This window comes from Etheostoma spectabile, chromosome 8 (genome assembly GCF_008692095.1).
Source record: "Etheostoma spectabile isolate EspeVRDwgs_2016 chromosome 8, UIUC_Espe_1.0, whole genome shotgun sequence".
NCBI classification, from domain to species: Eukaryota; Metazoa; Chordata; class Actinopteri; order Perciformes; family Percidae; genus Etheostoma; species Etheostoma spectabile.
In genome coordinates, this window is record NC_045740.1 from 15,020,996 (window position 1) to 15,030,464 (window position 9,469).

The 9,469-nt window shown below is 39.4% G+C and overlaps 1 protein-coding gene across 7 annotated transcripts in view; it reads left to right on the forward strand.

The window, feature by feature from the left end:
• LOC116693604 (transcription factor SOX-6) overlaps window positions 1-9,469 on the forward strand; it is a 113,845-nt gene that overhangs the window by 26,473 nt on the left and 77,903 nt on the right. The gene's annotated exons all lie outside the window — the stretch shown is intronic.

The window sequence follows — 9,469 nt, forward strand, 5'->3', positions numbered from 1 at the left end:
CCACCTGATCTGGGTCCGGTGTTTACAGAAGCTGATATGCGGCGCGATAAGTGCGCTTTGATTTACAGGGGAAACAATGCTGTATTGTGTGAGCCAGGGACACTTAAGACTGGAGAAACTGGGATATGAACACAAGCCAAAATGTATGTGTGCGCGTTCAAGAGGGCAAGCAGCTCCGGAGTATGTTTGTTAAAGCCTTTGGATGAGGCTCCAAAATGCTTGGCTTCCTTTTAAATCCTGGATCACTGGCTGATAATACAGACAGATTTTTTATGCTGTTGCCAATTTGTCGTTTATTAAAAGATGTGCGTTTGGATATAGGCAGTTAAAAGTGCTGCGTACAGACATTGTTGAGGAAGATATACAGCACACAAATGCAAATGATTTATCATCAGGTTGCTATTAATTTAACCTATGGAGTTTTACTCAATAATTAATGTCTATTGGCATATGACCCTATAAGCCATACAGTAAACAGTTTGTCTCATAACTATGTATGAGCTCTTGTAGTGAGCTAATATATGGCTGAAAGGCCCAGAGACAAGCCCTGGGTCTTAATAAATCAGCTATATCTAATGAACCCCCTAATTGTGATTTACAGCCTGCAAGCCCAGTGCTGCGATGGAGAGAGAAATGGCTGAAACGAGAGAGAAAGAGAGAGAGAGCAATGAGAGGACGATGGTATCCTCGTCCAGTGGAGCAGTAGGCAAAAAAAAAAGAAGCTTTATTAAAAACGCTGCTCCCTTCCAGCAATTGTGAAATTCTTGCGTGAGTCTCATGAGAGGTTTGTCAAGATATGATACTTACTGCGATAAAAATCAGGACAGCTGGACGAGTAACTGTTGCACTCACAGATCAACCGACAACTGAGAGAAAGATGGGATATTTATACGTTCACATAAAGTAGTAATCTACCAGTTTTTTCAGGTTTGTCATTTATTCCCTGTAGTGATTTTTGGTGGAAGCAATGGTGGGACTTGCTTTAGTTGTCGTTGTTCCTGTTTGTGGTGCTCTGTTTTGGCTCAATTCTTTTCCCATTTATTTCAGACTAACTGAAAACATGCGGCAAAAAAGCCTCCGAGCCAGGATATTTTTCTCATTAAAGACCTATCAACATCAGCCCCTCAGAACAACAAATGTAAAAGCTTTTATGAACCATCTGTACTATAGGCTCACTACTGTTTTAAAGGCCACTGTGTAATTTTAATTAATAATACTGAGCAGCAAAATACAGTTTAATTGATATGAAAGTTTTTTTTGCCTGATGCACCTATGCCAGACTTTCCACGCTTGACGTCAGTCAAGTTGGAATAAACAACCCCACCTAAGTCTTATATACAGTATTTACCCTGATTCAGAGGCTTAAGTCCATGTGAATAACAGCTGTGATTGGCTGGATTAACACCCTACATGGTTTGAAGTGAGGTCTTGTGCGCCGTGAACAATGTATATTCTCTGTCGGCCAGTAATGGATAATGGATACCTTGTGTAGTATAGAGCCTCTGGCCTCGCAGCACACACTCGCACCTCTCAACACTCAAAAAATGGGACTGTGTACATGTGTTCTTGTACATGTGTTTTGCTTATGTTCATACGTTCATAAAGCGTGACTTATTTACTTTCCTCGCTCGTTTTTTCTCAGCAAGTATGAACTGGCCACAGAACTGCCTCTTCAACATTTCTACCCGACATGTGTTTATTTAATAAAGGCCACTTGTCCATAGTATCAGATGTATCGTAACCACTCACACATAACTTTCAGATCTCCCAGCCTGTTTCCCATAATGCACATATACAGCTAAACACACACACACTCACACACTCTATAACAAGTGGCTGCAGCCAGACCAGGGGACACAGGATTGGAAAGGAAAGGATTAGTCAGGATTGTGACAGCTCGACATGCCAGGGGACACTGACATGCCTCCAAGTGCCAAACAAGACAACTGCTCCTGGAGAGGAGAGGTTTTCACGGTGCTCCACTGCTGATTCAGCATTGCCTCCATCACTTCTTCTTTACCGTCTTCACACCGCGTTCAAGTTCAAGCTCAAATTCCTGTTTTTCATCTCAGAGAGAGTCAGAGAAAAGCCAAACTCAGTAATGGATACAAGTTAAATTACATCACAGCGTACATAACCATTAATACAGTTTACAGAAGATAAGAAACAGACGTGTTTTTTTTTATTCTTTGATGTTTTAGATACCGGAGATTGCAATAATCAGAGTTCTGATTTGTTTTTTTATTGTTTTTTCTTTGCAGTAGTCATCAGTTATTTTTTTATTAACAGTTCACAGTAACATCAACTGCCTCCTTAGCCAAATCCTAAAATAATAGTTACATGTGCCGTACGTACTGTAACTCAGATGTCATAAAATATAGGAATATATATAAAAATCTGTGACATTATGAATTTAATATCTCACACAGTCAAATCATACAAACATCATTTTATACTATCGTTGAATTTAAGAATGTAAGTTTATGGTGTTGGATAAGGGTGTCACATGAACGCCTGATGTGTTGAAAAATGTAACTCCATTCCTCCACATCTCCACTTTTTCCCTTGATATGTCTGTATATGGGACAAAGTTACACACTGCCAAAATGAGTATCAATTAAATTCCGTGTTCTAAACACAGACGACTTGTTAGAACCATCTGTACACATTACGCATTCAGGCCGGTCAATAATTGAATACAAATACGTTGTGGCGACTGACTGAAAGTAGCATGCCTCTGAATAATGCAGCCATTTCATGCTAACAAAGCTGAGGAAATCCTCAAAGCTCTTTCTGAGATAGGGAACAAAGCTCATTGTCGGAGGATAGAGAGGCAACTGGGATTACAATGGGAGCATCCAGTGAAACGACTTGTCAGTCCTAATCTGGGATTAGCAGGCTTTTGGGCCTCCTGGGTGCTCTAAAAGCCACCTGTTTGGACACCCCTAGAGATGATGTGGACACTCTAGAGCTCCTTGTTTGATTGTAATTCTGTTGTTTACATCAAACTTTTAAATGAGTTTGTTTTTTTTTCCGTTATGCTGATACAATCTAACATTCATAGCTAGTTACAAAAAAGGTTTGCAAATATACCAATCATTTGAATTTGCTAAATAAAAGTATAAATATGTAGTTTTCATTGCAGTTTTTCAGGTCCCTTGCAAGGCCTTGCAGTCCACCATATTTGAACATCTACTGACATTACAGTAAATAACAATTAACATCATTGTTCTATACTTTTGTGTTTTAGAGAGATTTAGTCCCTCTGTGCCATCAAGTCCAGTCAGCTCAACATTAACTGAATTAATTAGTAACATTGCCAAACAGCAAACATGGACGTCTGTGGTGAGACCCTAAGTCCTGTAATGACTTATTGAAGCTCACTTTTTTTCTGCTGCTAGCCTTAGGGCTAATGTAATCACTCTGAAAAAATGTGGGAGGGCAGCTGTCGTATTGCCACAGGCCTCTATCATGACTTTCTACTGTTGATGTCACCCTGAAATAGACATTACTGCCAATGATACTTATGAAACTTAACCCAGCTTGATTGTTTAATCTGCTTAATTTCTTTGGCGTGAAGCACAGTAAACATAGTTGCCTTCCTGTTGGTACTTTAAAAAAATATCCACTTGCATTTTCAGTTTGGACAGACATTGGGTGAGATCTTTTTACGTACAGAGATACGAATTCAAAAACATGTTTTTTTATCTTTAGAAAAAGGTCATCCACAGATTGGTCTATATTCTTAAAATAATAGGATTCCCCCTTGTTTACAGCTGCTCTCACCTGTGTGGAGAGATTGAAGCACAAGGCTTAAAACTTGTGTAACAAGCCTATTTGCAAATCACAGTGTCATGTTTGAGGTCGAAGGTAACAGGGTGTAATAATAAGGATGGTGGCTTAAAGTGAGAAGACATGTGGTAGTTTGCTGCTGCTGATAAATAGACTACCACCTGTAAGGTGGGGCAGGCTGTTTGTGCTTTAAGATGATATAGATCAAAGGTTTTTCATTATTATGCTGAGGATGAAGAAATATTTATGTCCATGAATCCAACTGTCTCTACTGTTAACTCACTAGAAACCTCTTGTGCACACTTTAAGTCTTTAACCAAATAGATAGTCCTTGGTCCTCAAGCAAGAGATTATGTTAAGAAGGCTACATGTAATCGTATTTAATATATTTTGCAAACAACAGGCTAGAAGTCTTAGGGTGGTTTTTGAGTGTGATTTGAATTTTGCTTAAAATTACAAAATCACACAAAGTCTAAAATGTCCGGGACTCATCTTGCATGAAATGCAACATGCTTTCAATAGTCAAAAACATGTCTTTAACTATCTATAATTATTTTTTTGTTTAATATATATATGTACATATATAGATGCCTTGTTCTGATTTAGTACTGTACAAAGTCTGAGGTTTTGTGGGCATAATTTGTCTGTTTATATAATGGCATAGCTACCTGGACAATGTGTTCTACTTTAAAGACCAATAGACAAAATGTCCACACTGACCAGGTCGTCTAACTACTGTGGGCGGGAGGTATTGGACAAACAGTCCTTTTGAGCCACTGAGTGTTGACTTTGGTCTTCAATGGTTTCTTCAATGGTTTGCTCTGTATCGTTGCCATGAAGTAGATAAATGCATATGTGTACTGTATTTGTGTTAGCTACGGGTGTGTTCGCATGCCAGGAAAAATAACAAACACAAGGGAGGGTGTTGGTCAATAAGGGCACTTCTGGATTTCTTGGGGTCTGCGGTTTTGGTCCGGGTCCCTGAACACAGAGACCCGGCACAGTGTTGTGTGTTTACGCCCGCTGTACAAATGACGCATTCATCATTTTTTGAGTGTTCCATCATTGGTTTTGATTGAGATTTTCCATCAGCAGGACTAATGGAGACATCAAACCCCATGTTTGCTCCAGGTGTCTGATCTGATGAGAGACAAAATCCTTAAATTGCAATGTTTCTGAGTATTGAAATATATTCTGTTGATACTGGATGCAGTGAATGTTGTTTTACATTTTCCTCCATGGAATAAACTATGGAATTTGTTTTGGCAAATTTATATTTGAAGAGATTTTACTGATTATAAAATGTTCAGTTTGCACGTCATATTCATGTTTTAAATGTTAGTACTGTATATGCCAATGAGTAGTACATTTGGTGTTTCATTGGTGTATTTGAAGAATACATTCCTATTTAATGATGCGATTCTGCAACATGACAAATGATTTTCCATCTTGTTGTTTCGCTTTTTTGAAGATTGTCAAATACAGATTTACAAACGGCTTTACCTTTTAATATATCCTGACCGTAGAGATTTTCTGAATTGATATTCCTAACTAGGCTGGTACTTTTACTACTACCGATCGAGCTAATAATCCGCATTCCTCAGTGCCATCTACCTGTGGGGTCTACTGTAATGTGGCTCTACCAATGACCTACTGGTGTATCTGCATTGCAACTCCCAGGCATCACGTGTCAATCAAACAGCGTTGGCGATACTGTGATATATATAATGTTCTTTTCTTTGTCTGGTCAGTGATGGTTTTGGTTAGGGGTTGGCCAAATGGACTAAATTGTTATAATAGTATATGTAACATTAATACATTTAATGTTCTGACATTCTTTAAAAATAAATAATAAATAAATAAAATAACCAAATGGCAATGTCTCTTCATGGCTTATACATTGCCAAGAGTAACTTAAATACATGACTCATGACAACTGCAAAATATTGTTACTGTTGTAAAATGAAATCACTCAGTTCAATAAGAGTAAATTCAGTTTGTCTCTGTACTCTGCCCATTCCCTCTGAGTTCCTTGTGGCTGTAGATACTTTCTAACGAGGCTCACTGAACTCTTCAGTGAAACATTTGATCACTCAATGACTTCTGTTCACCTGAGAATGGAAGTGATGGCTGATTGATGTACGCACTGTTCTAAACTAACCATCGCACACAGAGTCTGCCTTCATTGTCCTGAAAAGGATAGAGAATACCTTCAGTTGCAAGCAATAAGCACCTACAATTTTGAAATAGAGTAGCTACTTGTAGGCTTTGCTGGCAACAGAGCTGCCTCTTACTGTGAAATCTATGTTAATGGAATTGTACTTTCAGAAAACAAAACAGCTTTTCTTGCCATTAAGGCAATGAAAAAATGGGCTGGTTTGGGGGTGACTGACCCTTGCTGTTGAATGTTTCTATTTCGGGCATAAGCTGGGACAAGGGAATCTCTGGGAGAAAAACAGGGCAGTGTGTGTGTGTTCGCATTCCACATGTCTGACCTATGACAGTGCCCTCTGTGTGCAGCACTCTGCGATGATCTAATTTGAGTCACCCAAGATTTAAGAAACCGTTCTCTTACTAGGCCTATTGTCTTATGCTTTCTTCCCATTTATTGATCCAGGAAAACTAACTAAGCACACATGTTCTTTTTAGCAATGCCCTGCTACGTAGGCACACCTGGGAGTGGCCCGGTGCAACCACAGACTTTAACTGATGGCCACCAAACAACTTCACTGCACCAATAAGGTTTGAAAGACCTTGGCATTTAGGAGGCAAGGAGTCTGATGATAGAGGCTATCAATTTGCATTATGGGAAGTGTAGGATCCAGCAATTGTTTTTAGCTTGACCTATTCAAGAGACTAAAAGACAGGACATCTTGGCCTCTAGTACTTCAAATCTGTCTCTTCTGAGTTGCTCAACTTTATGGAAGTGTATCACAAAATTACTGGAGTGTACCTTTAAAGGATAATCTAAATTTATAACAACTTAAATCATTTATTATTGTAGTTTTGATGATCGTTTCAGTTTGTTGTGATGGCATTGTATTCCAAACAGTAATTGAAATTTAGGAACATCGCAATTTTTATAAAAACAAGTTGTGCTGCGACAGTTGCCCCTCTGCTTTTCTATTTAAACCTTCAGATTCCTTTTGCTTTTCTTCTATTGTATTTTTGTTTTGGACTGTGCAACAGAGAAACAATTCCAAGGAAAGTCCTCAGTTTTCTATCTCCTTCTGTTTTTTCTCTCCTTTCTTTTTTTGTCTCTCTTTCTCTTTGGCATTTCCCACTTCCTAAGTTCTATCCAGCTGGGACGGCTGGAGATTTTACACCCAATTGGTTGAGTCGAAGGCCTTTGTCGGAGCCCTTCTCTCGCTCTACAAGTGGCAGAAGGGACCTGGGTTGTGAATGGCGCTTTGTGTACTGTTTTTCTAAAAGGGGGCCCTCTCTCTCCCGCTCTCATCTGTCACAGGTCCCCCTCCGTCCACGCTCCACAATGCCTGATTGTTTCTGCCAAGTCGCCAGGTTCCAGGCCAGATCTGAACAACGCTTTGCTGCCAAATTCCGACCCCGATTTCGTTTTTCTTTCACCCACAAAGGGATTCTAAGTTACTGTCCACGTTTTAGAAGGGGACTCAGCTAGCTGTCCAGCAGCAACAGTTTGTTTGTTGAATGTGTCTCTGAGCTAAAGGCTGTAAGAATGTAGGCAACAAAAGAGGGAAGGTGAATTACACTCCTGCTCAAAGAGAACAGTCAGTAAAACTGCTGAGCACACCTTTATTGTGATTAATTACATACGGTATACAACATACATAGTCTTATTCAACTGAGATGTTGACTTGTGGGATGACCAACCTGACTTCAAGCTCATAAAAAAACATGCAGGAAAATGAAAAATTAAAACTCTTCACTCAACAGTGTGTGCTTTGTTTAGTTTTCAAGCAATCTCACCAGTATCACTTTCCAAGAAATATTTCAGATAGGAGAGCTGCTTTCAGCGGAAAGAGCTGATGTTTTTCTAGAAGTCTAACAAAATGAAAAGGAAAGGTTCGGAAAACCTCAAGGTGATGTGTATGAAAAATCAACTTGTTTTTCACATATCAGTGTAACATTATCATTATAGTGCTGTTTCCTGAGAGTCTTTCCTCGTCGCCAAACGGATTCTTTTGTTGGTCTCGATGGGAGAACGTTGTTCCTTTAGTTATGATCTCTCAATTTCTTTCTTACTTCTCATTGGGTACCTGATATTGCAAGGCATAAGAGCTGTGGGCAGGGAAGAAAACACACACATTTCCAATCTTTTTTAGTGCAGTGCCTACACATACATGGGCTTGATAAAAATTCCTCTTCTATTTCTCCTATTTCTGGTGTTGATTTATTGTTTGATATTGCACAGTACGCAGCAAGCCATTATGGTAATACTTGATAGTTGGTACTTTATTGTGACACTAGTGAATGATGTAATTTAAAGTAGTTTTTCATTTACACTCTATCATCAGTTATTTTCCATCTGATGTTGAAAAAAGTAAAGGCAAAGTCGTGTTTTTTAACATTATGTACAGTATATTCCTATGTATGTTACTAACAGAGTATGCCAGACAGACACACAGCTGATAGCCTTGCAGATAAACTAATTAATGTGGTGGAGACGTGGGGACACACTGGGTAAGTGGCTGCATGTGTCCGAGCAACATCGCGGCGGCTAACCCTCACAGACGAGTGAACTGGGACTCAGTTGCCTGATTGTCTGTTAACAGGAAATGATTGGTTAACAAGAGTCAGAAAAATAAATCAATCAAAAGTAGCATCCCTCAGGCCCACGATTTTACATTACAACTTTTGAAGGTAGCACCGAGTATGTGAACAGTGGACACAGTGAAGAATTCATTTTATAATCTGCTGTAATGTGGATAAACTGTGCAAAAACAGATCATCAACCATGGCAGAAAAAACACTTTTCTGTATTGAAAAAAAAAAAAAAATCCTCACAATTTATCCTAAAACTGACAAGGGATAAAAAAAAGACTGTAGCTCCGAAACTCATCCCACAACAATATATTGGTAGAGCTTAACCTTTGGCGTGTTAGTTAAACAATGGAGTCATCTAAACACTGGCAATGTGATTCTATGCCTGATGACGAGTGCAAGAAGATCTGTTTTCCTGCCCCAACCAATCACAAAAGGCCTTGTGGCATGCTTACCAACAAACCCCCGTACTGTTGCATGATGATACCATATCAGTGGCAGCGAGTTATGGGGCTGGGCATTCCTGGCCATATGAGACACCAGTTCCAAGAAACTAAGTCTTAAGCTCCCTCATAAACACAGCAACAGCAATATTGTCAGCTAAATATAGGCTCTCCTCAGCCTTCTCCCTCCCCGGCTCCCCATCGCTCTCTCATCGCTCCAGAGTGGATCGCATGAGTTGATTGTGGATTAGTAACTTGCTGTTTGGTGGTTGTCCGGGGTCTTATAATCTTATGTACTCATACCGTTGTGTTAAACAGCAAAGGTCTGGAGAAATTTAAAACTTCAGGTTGACAGGTGTCAAATGATCAGTCAAATGCAGTAGGTGGAGCAAGGCTCTAATGGCAAGTTGTAAAAATCTGTAAAAAACTAAGACTTTAGGAGAAATGGCTGTGACTATTTGTTATCATTCATTAAACTGGCCGCTGCCCCCCCC